Here is a 7,146-nt window from a genome sequence, read left to right as displayed (position 1 = left end):
AATCTGCCTGCAATGCAGGAGACCCAGGTTCAATCTCTGGGTTGGGAAGATCCCCTGGAGAAGGGAATGGAAACCCACTCCAGTATTCTTGCTTGGGAAATTTCATGGACAAAGAAACCTGGTGGGCTACAGTTCGTGAGGTCACAAGAGTCAGACACAACTGAGCAACTCACACACACACACACACACAAGTGTGACAGACTGAATGAATCCTCCCTGTGTTGCTAAAAATCATAAGATTCTGCTCCAAGGAGGGATAAAGGGAATATGCACAGTCCTTGTTGCTGTCTGAGAGGAATTCCCTGCTCTGTGTCCAGGTGATGGAGTTAGGTATCCAAATGTACATTGGGTTTATACCCAAACCTAAATTGATAGTGCTGGCTATATCTAGATTTCATTACTCTGAACACTTCTAAAGCAAAGTGAGCTTTGTCCAGGTATATTAGATGGAGACAGATAAACCTTAGGTGAATCCAGGTTTTCGACTGGCTCCATCTACACAAACAGCTTTCTTCCCTTGCCCAGTTGTCTCCACCAGTGACGTCAACTGAGGGAGAAAGGATCATGTGTAAACACACTCAATGAGCCCTTCCAACTGTACATATGTGAAGGCTGTACCTTGATTTGCAACTTCCAGAGCATGGACATTTCCATTATACTGCATCTTATGTCATCAAGCTGGTTTTAGAAAAGGCAGAGGAACCAGAGATCAAATTGCCAACATCCACTGGATCATCGAAAAAGCAAGAGAGTTCCAGCAAAGCATCTATTTCTGCTTTATTGACTATGCCAAAGCCTTTGACTGTGTGGATCACAATAAACTCTGGAAAATTCTGAAAGAGATGGAAATACCAGACCACTTGACCTGCCTCTTGAGAAACCTGTATGCACATCAGCAAGCAACAGTTAGAATTGGACATGGAACAACAAACTGGTTCCAAATAGTAAAAGGAGTACCTCAAGGCTATATATTGTCACCCTGCTTATTTAACTTATATGCAGAGTACATCACAAGAAATGCTGGGCTGGAGGAAGCACAAGCTGGAATCAAGATTGCCAGGAGAAATATCAATAACCTCAGATATGCAGATGATACCACCCTTATGGCAGAAAGTGAAGAACTAAAGAGCCTCTTGATGAAAGTGAAGGAGGAGAGTAAAAATGTTGGCTTAAAGCTCAACATTCAAAAAAGTAAGATCATGGCATCTGGTCCCATCACTTCATGGCAAATAGATGGGGAAACAGTGGAAACAGCAGTTGACTTTATTTTTCTGGGCTCTAAAATCACTGCAGATGGTGATTGCAGCCATGAAATTAAAAGATGCTTGCTCCTCCTTGGAAGGAAAGTTATGACCAACCTAGACAGCATAGTAAAAAGCAGAAACATTATTTTGCCAACAAAGGTCTGTCTAGTCAAGGCTATGGTTTTTCCAGTGGTCATGTATGGATGTGAGGGTTGGACTATAAAGAAAGCTGAGTGCCAAAGAATTGATGCTTTTGAACTGTGGTATTGGAAAAGACTCTTGAGAGTCCCTTGGACTGCAAGGAGATCCAAACAATCCATCCTAAAGGAGATCAGTCCTAGGTGTTCATTGGAAGGACTGATATTGAAGCTGAAACTCCAAAACTTTGGCCACCTGATGCGAAGAGCTGACTCATTGGAAAAGACCCTGATGCTGGGAAAGATTGAGGGCAGGAGGAGAAGGGGACCACAGAGGATCAGATGGTTGGATGGCATCATTGACACAATGGACATGGGTTTGGGTGGACTCCGGGAGTTGGTGATGGACAGGGAGGTCTGGTGTGCTGTGGTTCATGGGGTTGCAAAGAGTCGGACATGACTGAGCAACTGAACTGAACTGAACTATGTCATCAAAAAACCAGAGAATCAAACCAGATAAGGAAATTCTTCTTTTCCAACTTTCCCTCCCCACAGAAAAGCTACAAAGTAACTCAACACCTACAAAGTAAGGACATTCATATATCCAAGTGCAGTTGTGAAAGAAATTAGTTGCACAGTGAATGAGACAATAAAAACTAGATAAGATTGTAACTTGTAACATTACCAGTTGAAGCAAATGGCCTTGGGGAATCCATGACACAGGAGACAGACTTCATCTTTAAAAACGGGTTGAGAGTGTTTGCTTGTGACTGAAACAGCATCATCTTGGGAATATGCGGGTCCTAAGTTTTGTCTTATCCTCTGTCATCCCCTTCTCCCCCTGCCCTCAGTCTTTCCCAGCATCAGGGTCTTTTCCAATAAGTCAGGTCTTCGCATCAGGTGGTCAAAGTATTGGAGTTTCGGCTTCAACGTCAGTCCTTCCAATGAATATTCAGGATTGATTTCCTTTAGGAAGGACTGGTTTGATCTCCTTGCAGTCCAAGGCACTCTCAAGAGTCTTCTCCAACACCACAGTTCAAAAGCATCAATTCTTTGGCGCTCAGCTTTCTTTATAGTCCAACCCTCACATCCATATATGACTACTGGAAAAACCATAGCCTTAACTAGACAGACCTTTGTTGGCAAAGTAATGTTTCTGCTTTTTAATATGCTGTCTAGGTTGGTCATAACTTCTACCAAGGAGTAAACGTCTTTTAATTTCATGGCTACAGTCACCATCTGCAGTGATTTGGGAGCCACACTCCGTCCCCCCCGTCCCAAAAAAGTCTGCCACTGTTTCCACTGTTTCTCCATCTATTTGCCATGAAGTGTGGGACTGGATGCCATGATCTTTGTTTTCTGCATGTTGAGCTTGAAGCCAACTTTTTCACTCTCCTCTTTCACTTTCATCAAGAGGCTCTTTAGTTCTTCTTCACTTTCAGCCATAAGGGTGGTGTCATCTCCATATTTGAGGTTACTGATATTTCTTTCAGCAATCTTGATTCCAGGTTGTGCTTCCTCCAGCCCAGCGTTTCTCATGATGTACTCTGCATATAAGTTAAACAAGCAGGGTGACAATATACAGCCTTGACGTACTCCTTTTCCTATTTGGAGCCAGTTTGTTGTTCCATGTCCAATTCTAACTGTTGCTTGCTGACCTGCATACAGGTTTCTCAAGAGGCAGGTCAAGTGGTCTGGTATTCCCATCTCTTTCAGAATTTTCCAGAGTTTGTGATCCACACAGTCAAAGGCTTTGGCATAGTCAATAAAGCAGAAATAGATGCTTTTCTGGAACTCTCTTGCTTTTTTGATGATCCAGTGGATGTTGGCAATTTGATCTCTGGTTCCTCTGCCTTTTCTAAAACCAGCTTTGAAATCTGGAAGTTCATGGTTCACGTATTGTTGAAGCTTGGCTTAGAGAATTTTGAGCATTACTTTACTAGCGTGTGAGATGAGTGCAATTGTGTGGTAGTTTGAGCATTCTTTGGCATTGCCTTTCTTTGGGACTGGAATGAAAACTGACCTTTTCCAGTCCTGTGGCCATTGCTGAGTTTTTCAAATTTGCTGGCATATTGAGTGCAGCACTTTCACAGCATCATCTTTTAGGATTTGAAAGAGCTCAACTGGAATTCCATCACCTCCACTAGCTTTGTTCGTAGTGATGCTTCCTAAGGCCCACTTCATTTCACATTCCAGGATGTCTGGCTCTAGGTGAGTGATCACACCATCGTGATTATTTGGGTCGTGAAGATCTTTTTTGTACAGTTCTTCTGTGTGTTCTTGCCACCTCTTCTTAATATCTTCTGCTTCTGTTAGGTCCATACCATTTCTGTCCTTTATTGAACCCATCTTTGCATGAAATTTTCCCTTGTTATCTCTGATTTTCTTGAAGAGATGTCTAGTCTTTCCCATTCTATTGTTTTCCTCTATTTCTTTGCACTGATCACTGAGGAAGGCTTTCTTATCTCTCCTTTCTATTGTTTGGAACTCTGCATTCAAATGGGTATATCTTTCCTTTTCTCCTTTGCTTTTCCCTTCTCTTCTTTTCACAGCTATTTGTAAGGCCTCCTCAGACAGACATTTTGCTTTTTTGCATTTCTTTTTATGGGGGATGGTCTTGCTCCCTGTCTCTTGTACAATATCATGAACCCCTGTCCATAGTTCATCATGCACTCTATCAGATCTAGTTCCTTAAATCTATTTTTCATTTTCACTGTATAATTGTTAGTGATTTGATTTAGGTCATACTTGAATGATCTAGTGGTTTTCCCTACTTTCTTCAATTTAAATCTGAATTTGGCAATAAGGAGTTCATGATCTGAGCCACAGTCAGCTCCCGGTCTTGTTTTTGCTGACTGTATAGAGCCTCTCTATCTTTGGCTGCAAAGAATATAATCAATCTGATTTCAGTGTTGACCATATGGTTTTGTCCATGTTAGAGTCCTCTCTTGTGTTGTTGGAAGAGGGTGTTTGCTATGATTAGTGTGTTCTCTTGGTAGAACTCTATTAGCCTTTTCCCTGCTTCATTCTGTACTCCAAGGCCAAATTTGCCTGTTACTGCAGGTGTTTCTTGACTTCCTACTTTTGCATTCTGGTCCCCTATAATTAAAAGGACATCTTTTTTGGGTGTTAGTTCTAGAAGGTCTTATAAGTCTTCATAGAAACATTCAACTTCAGCTTCTTCAGCATTACTGGTTGGGGCATAGACTTGGATTACCATGATATTGAATGGTTTGCCTTGGAAATGAACAGAGATCATTCTGTCATTTTTGAGACTGCATCCAAGTACTGCATTTTGGACTCTTTTGTTGACTGTGATGGCTACTCCATTTCTTCTAAGGGATTCTTGCTCACAGTAGTAGATATAAAGCCATCTGAGTTAAATTCACCCATTCCAGTCCATTTTAGTTTGCTAATTCCTAAAATGTCAACATTCACTCTTGCTATCTCCTGTTTGACCACTTCATATTTGCCTTGATTCATGGGCCTAACATTCCAGGTTCCTATGCAATATTGCTGTTTACAGCATTGGACCTTGCTTCCATCACCAGTCACATCCACAAGTGGGTGTTGTTTTTCCTTTGGCTCTGTCTCTTCATTCTTTCTGGAGTTGTTTCTCCACTGATCTGCAGTAGCATATTGGGCACCTACTGACCCGGGGAGTTCATCTTTCAGTGTCCTATCTTTTTGCCTTTTCACACTGTTCATTAGGTTCTCAAGGCACGAATACTGAAGTGGTTTGCCATTCCCTTCTCCAGTGGACCACATTCTGTCAGACCTCTCCAGCATGATTTGTCCATCTTGAGTGGCCCTACACTGCAGAGGATGAAATCGTTGGATGGCATCACTGACTCAATGGACATGAGTTTAAGTAAACTCCGGAGTTGGTGATGGACAGGGAGGCCTGGCGTGCTGCAGTCCATGGGGTCACAAAGAGTCGGACACTACTGAGTGACTGAACTGAACTGACTGAATGGAACTGAAGTTTTGTCTTGGTCTCAGATCTCTGACCTTTAAGTACCTGTACAGTGGTTAAAATTTAACCCAGTAATTTTGACCTACCTGAGCCAGTAAATTTGCTTTCCAGATGTATGTATGTGACATTATGAATTTAAGTGTTTGGTGTTTAAGAGAGTCTAATGTATTAAACTTCAATGTGTGAAGTAAAGTTTCAGTCTTGAGATTTTAAGAGGACCAAGATAATTTGAAAAATGTTTATGTGTGATCTATTAGACTTACAAGGTTGACTATGAGTTTAGAAATTTTGCTTATTGGGTTGTGTGAGCTGTCAGGCATTTAAAGCGCTTAAAAGGGACTTGCTTGGTGGTTAAGAATCTGCCTGCTAATGCAAGGGACATGGTTTTGATACCTGGTCCAGGAAGATTTCTCATGCCTCGGGGCAACTTGGCTTGTGTGGCACAACTACTGAAGCTTTCACACTCTAGAGCTGTGCTCCACAACAAGAGAAGCCACTGCAGTGAGAAGCCCATGCAACGCAACTAGAGAGTAGCTCCCACTTGCTGAAATTGGAGAAAGTCTGTGAGCAGCAACAAAGACCCAGAACAGCTAAAATTGAATAAAAGATTTTAAAAAGTGCTTTGAAATTTGTATATTAAATGCCATGTAATTTAAAATATTTAAGGAAATAATTGAATTTTTTCCCCAAAGGGTAAGTTAGCATAATGCTTAATAGCAGGGGTTCTGGGAGCAGGTTTATAGGTCAGGGATCATCAAACTATGTCCTATTGTCTGCTTCTGTACAGTCTGTAAGCTAAGAATGGTTTTGACATTTTTAAATGTTTGAGAAAAATCAAAAGAAGACTAATATCTTGTGACATTAAAAAATAATATAAAACTCAAACTTCAGTGTCCATAACAAATTTTATGGGGTTATAGCCATTTGTGGTTCAGTTGCCAAGTCATGTCCAACTCTTTGTGACCCCATGAACTGCAGCATGCCAGGCCTCCCTGTCCCTCACCATCTCCCAGAGTTTGCCCAAGTTCATGTCCATTGAATCAGTGATGTCATCCAACCATCTCATCTTCTGTTGCCCTCTTCTCCTTCTGCCCCCAATCTTTCCCAGCATCAGGGTCTTTTCCAGTGAGTTGGCTGTTTGTGTCAGGTGGCCAAAGTATTGGAGCTTCAGCTTCAGCATCATTCCTACCAAAGAATATTCAGGGTTGATTTCCTTTAAGATTGACTGGTTTGGATCTTCTTGCTGTCCAAGGGACTCTCAAGAGCCTTCTCCAAGACCACAGTTCAAAAGCATCAATTCTTCAGTTCTCTGCCTTTGTTATGGTCCAGCTCTCATACCTGTACATGACTACTGGAAAGACTATATGGACCTTTGTCAGCAAAGTGATGTCTTGGCTTTTTAATACACTGTCTGGGTTTGTCATAGCTTTCCTGCCAAGAAACAATAGTCTTTTAATTTCATGGTTGTCACCATCCATAGCCATTCCTTTATGTACTGTCAACGGCTGCTTTAATGCTACAACTGAAGAGTTGAATGGTTGTGACAGAGACATATACCTGCCAAGACAAACATATTTTCTGCTTGGCCATTTACAGATAAACTTTGATGACCCTGGTGTAGGTTCAAACCACAGCTTTGCTACTTACTAGTACAAGCTTGGCATGTCACCTAACTTCTCTGTGCCTCAGTTTCCTCATCTGTAAAACGGGGATGATAATAGTTATTATCATGTGAATTAAATAAATCAGTATTTGAAAAAAGCTTCAGAATAATGCCTGGTGCATAGTA

This window comes from Odocoileus virginianus, chromosome 23 (genome assembly GCF_023699985.2).
Source record: "Odocoileus virginianus isolate 20LAN1187 ecotype Illinois chromosome 23, Ovbor_1.2, whole genome shotgun sequence".
In the NCBI taxonomy this organism is placed as follows: Eukaryota; Metazoa; Chordata; class Mammalia; order Artiodactyla; family Cervidae; genus Odocoileus; species Odocoileus virginianus.
The sequence above is the reverse complement of the archived record's forward strand: the minus strand, read 5'-3'. Positions refer to the sequence as shown.